Source organism: Urocitellus parryii, chromosome 6 (assembly GCF_045843805.1).
Source record: "Urocitellus parryii isolate mUroPar1 chromosome 6, mUroPar1.hap1, whole genome shotgun sequence".
Classification (NCBI taxonomy): domain Eukaryota; kingdom Metazoa; phylum Chordata; class Mammalia; order Rodentia; family Sciuridae; genus Urocitellus; species Urocitellus parryii.
This window is the reverse complement of record NC_135536.1, coordinates 168,663,305-168,668,149: the sequence shown is the minus strand read 5'-3', so window position 1 is coordinate 168,668,149 and position 4,845 is coordinate 168,663,305. Positions and strand designations below refer to the sequence as shown.

General features: G+C 37.2%; 1 non-coding gene across 1 annotated transcript; it reads left to right on the top strand.

Moving 5' to 3' along the window:
• The first annotated feature begins 2,964 nt into the window (after positions 1–2,964).
• On the top strand, positions 2,965–3,071 carry LOC113180715 (U6 spliceosomal RNA). The gene has a single exon (XR_003300504.2). It is a non-coding gene; the product is annotated as a U6 spliceosomal RNA (small nuclear RNA).
• Positions 3,072–4,845: the final 1,774 nt, after the last annotated feature.

The window sequence follows — 4,845 nt, the reverse complement described above, 5'->3', positions numbered from 1 at the left end:
CCCCTCCTGTTCCTGGAACAATGATTCAGGCTTTTCATTAACTCTGGACCATCCCAACAGACTTATCTAGGCCTGGATTTCCATGCAGATGCATGTGTGTGAAGCATCACTCTGATCTCTTGTGGAGCCTAAAGTTGAAGAAGACTGGAACATCCTCTCATTCTGCCACATTGATCTAGTCTTTCTGCTGTCAATTCTAGAAATAAATATTAAAGCAAAAGATGTTAAGGAAATGAACAAAATTAATAAAATATTCTCCCAGTGGGCTTCAGTACTCTTCCTGCATTGACTCTGCATTAGCACTGAATAAACAGGAATAACTTCTGTTTCTAGGTCCAAGCTTTGAGCAAATGTGTGAAGTAAGTGAAATGTGGTTTGCATTAGTCCTTTCTGAGAGTCTGTGGTTTGGTCTTTTTCTACCCAAGACGTCCTGGAATGAAATGTCCCTACCCCCAACTCCAGGGGGTTTGCACCAGGGTGTTACATCACAGAAGAGCAGCATGGGACATCCAAACAATCCAGATTTGAAACCCAGTCTCTCTCTGGTATAGCCATTTTAGAAAACTAGTAGTGTCTGCTAGATCTGCTGAATAAGTGTACACAGAAGTGAATATTCATTAGAAAAAAGTGCCTATGTCTCACATAAGACATATGTACACAAATATTCAGAGCATTATTCATAATATTTCCAAACTGGGACCAATCCAAATATCCACTAGCTGTGGAATACATAAACACATTCTTCTATGTTTATACTACGGCATACTATGTAGCAATTTGAAAAATGAATTTTTGCTATGCATAACAACATGGAGAATTCCCACAGACTTGAAACCAAGTGAAAGTAGTCAGACAAAAAAGAGCACAAAGTGTATGATGCCATTTATACAAAATTTTGACAGGCTAAAATAATTTCTGGTGGTTGACATCAGAAGAGTGGCTATATATGGTGGGAGTGTTGGTGGGGAGACACGAAAAAGCATTCTGGGGTTCTGGGAATGTTCTGGATCTGGATGGTGACTATATGCATGTATATATGTGTAAACTCTAATGATTTATACACTTAAGATTTGTGTGTTTCACACTTGGCTCTATGTTAATACACTCAATTTTTAGAAACAAATTGCAAAAATTATTTTTTAAGAAGTTAATGAAAACGAATCTCAATCCTCTTACCAATATGTGATCATGGACACGATGTTTTGTTTTTTATTTTAACCTCATTTTCCTCATCTATGAAGTGATTATTGGAGACCTAAGCAGTCTGTTTCATCATTTTTTTAAAATATAAAAACCCAATGTGCAATATTAATGAAAGTGCTTTGAAAAACAAAACTACTCTACTTAGTGAGCATGTCTTAGAGGGAGAGACACATAGAAGAACATGAAGCACCCTCCATTCTAGTTCTGTATCATGTGATGTTTTGCTAACTCTAGAGATTTGTCAAGAGCCTGATGGTCTTGTCAACTCATTAGGCTTGAAGCACCCTTCTCCTGCCTACTTCCTAATGTCAGTGTCATATATATATATATATATATATATATATATATATTCATCTGCCACATTCCATTATATGTAAACTTCAGACTGCGAAGAATATTCTCTGACCTGTCGCACTCCAATGATTGTGGTTTTACCTCTTGCCTTCTCTTGAGAAGTGCTAATTTTTGTTAATACTTATCTACATGCAAGTTGCAAGGAGTTACATTATCTACAATTTGGTAGACTAACAAAACAGTCTCTATCCTCTCTTGAGATGAAGGTTTGGTTTGTAATTTTGTAAATACTTCTAAGTGCCTCAGGAGTTTTACCTGACATAAGAAACCAGATTCTAAACGTATGCCAGGACCAAATTACCCAAGGAAAATGATTTGTTGATATGGTGCTATTTATTAGGGAAAAAAACCCTTAAAGTCATAAGAGATAAATGTTTATCTCATTGGTCACAAACACAAGGAATTCTGTGTTTTCAGGGAGGCGGTTTCCATGGTAATGCCATTCCCCCGACATGCCATGCTCTCTCACCCTCCATCACTGGAACTGGAGTCTACTCCACACCTCACCCACCGTTACTCCCTAACTGGCTGCTGGACTCTCCTAGAGCAATAGGAGTGTACCCCCTTGCACCATTAATGTTGGGTTTGACCATGTAATTTACTATAGCAAGAGGAATATGTGTTCATCACGGTATTTGAGACATAGTCAGAATTCATACAGGCAAATAAACTGAACTAGTGATACCTCGACTCCTGGGTGGTTTTGAACTACATGCCATTCATTGTCTGTTTGCTTTCCACTTTTCTCCTCTGCACCATTCTGCATCTCTGGGGGATGGGAGAATTGGTCTTGCAAACTGTATTTTTCAGGCTTTTGTCAGTAGGTCCAAGATAGGTTCAGCCACTAAGAAGCAATAACAGTGAAAAGAAGGAAAAGCCAAGTTGTTTCTCCCTCTTTCTCTTCTTGGGAGGAAGAGGATGCATCTCTAACAGGGGCTGCTTCTCTTCTCTATTTCCAGCTCCCATCAGACAACCCTTCCTCCCCATGAATCTCGCCTTTCTGGCCTGCAGTTCTATGAAGTGGCCTGTGTTTCTGGGAAGCAGGGAGGACACATCCTTCCTTAATCCTTCCATCCCTAGGGGTGAAGCAGCTGGCTGTGGTTGCTAATCTCTGGTTTTCCTTGCCTTTCCCTATTTGCTCTTTTAATGTTTCTAATCCCTGTTATTTCCTGTATCAAATTCCCCTTATTGGTTTCATTTTTCAGGCTGGACTATTTCAGAAGCTATGTACAAAATCAGGCTTTGTCTTAAATTCTGGTCCCTTAAGGAGACATGTTTGTTTTCCTCCCTTTTTTGGAGAGGATTCCTGGAAGATATTTTTCTCTATGGCTTCTTTTCCTGGTATTTTGTACTACTTCAGATAAGACTGTATTCAGAATATTATCAGCAATCAAAAAGCTAACTCTGGTGCTCGATTTGGCAACACATATGCTAAAATCAGAACAATACAGAGAAGATTAGCATGGTCCTTGTGCAAGGATGACACCCAAATTTGGGAAGCATTCCATATTTTTTGTGTGAACTAAATAAACTTTTCTATATTGTTGTACTGTTTTTTTTTTAAAGAGAGAGAGAGAAAGAGAGAGAGAGAATTTTTAATATTTATTTTTTAGTTTTCGGTGGACACAACATCTTTGTTTGTATGTGGTGCTGAGGATCAAACCCGGGCCGCACGCATGCCTGGCGAGCGTGCTACCGCTTGAGCCACATCCCCAGCCCCTATTGTTGTATTGTTGAAAAAAAAAAAAAAAAAGCTAACTGCTCAAAATTGTGAAGATGTCAGCTGTTCATAAATTGATCTATAGATTTGCTATACTTCCTCTCAACATTCTAATGTTTTTTTAAAAAAAATTTTTTTTAGTTATAGATGAACACAATACCTTTATTTTATTTACTTATTTTTATGTGGTGCTGAGGATTGAACCCAGTGCCTCATACTTGAGAGGCAAGCGCTCTGCCGATGAGCCACAATTCCAGCCTTAATTTTTTTTTTAATGGAAATTGACAACTGATTTCACAATATGTATGGAAATGTAAAGAGTCAAGAATAGCAAATACCCACCTAAAGAAAAACAAAGTGATAAGAGCTTTTCCACCAGATAGCAAGACCTATTAAATAATATGATACAGAGAAAGTGTGGTACTGCTTCAAGGAACAAGTAGAACAATGAAATGGAGTGCATCCATGGTCTAGAAGTGTCTAGAAACATACCCATAAATGAACTCTAGATTTTTTTTTTTCAAAACAACATTGAAAAACAGGTAGAAAAGGAAAGTGACTTTAATATAAGATTTTCAGGACAATTTGGTGATGATACGGTAAAAAAAAAAAATGTGACCATATTCCTGTCTCATATCATGTTTATTCTGAACCCTGCTTCCTTAAGGAAATATTAATTTTCCTTCTTTATCTTGTTTCAGAGAATTCTTCAGAAATACTCCTCCTGATAACTTCTTTTCTTCTGGAACAAATAGATATAGATGTAAGAGGTAAAATCATAAAAAGTTCATAAGATAATGAAGAGAGAGGAAAAAAAAAGGAAAGCTGAGTCTGAATGTGGAAACTGACTATCGGCCAGGGCTGCCTCCCCCACTCCATTCCAATTGGCAATAATGAAAAGACCTTTCCAACATGAAGGTTTTCTTGATGAGTAATAAAATCAGCCCAAGCACACTCTGAAAAGCCACAAAATGATGTTAATGTGCTTACCAAGGGAGCAAGAAAAAAGGAAAGCACTGGAAAATCAGAATGCAGATGCTTCTGGAAGGTGGTGATTTAAAGGACTATTGGCAATCAGTACATTTTAAAGAGCAGTTGGAACCCTTACATAATTTCAACAGTGGAGAAAGAATCTCTCACTTATCTACATCAAGGAAGGGCCTCATTTGACATCTCCTTTTTCTGTACCCACTGCTTTACAGACGTTTTGAGCAATATTTTTTGGGCCCTTAACATTCTTTTTCTTGTTTTGAAAGAATTTCAGATTTCAGACAAATATAAAAAACAGTATACATATCCCTATACGTTGTTTATCCCAATTGTCCAAATACTAACATGTTGTCCTACTTGCCTTAGCATTCTCTTCTTCTTTTTTTCTACTTCTGTATTTTTTTTTCCTAAAAATTTGAGAGTAAGTTGTACATATGAGATCCTTTTACTTTTAGAGACCTCAATGTGCTTTTCCTAAAAACAAGGACATTCTCTTACATAATCACAGTACTAATTCTCAAAGCAGGAAATTAACATTAGACAATAAGATGATGTAATTCATAGATCATATTCCAATT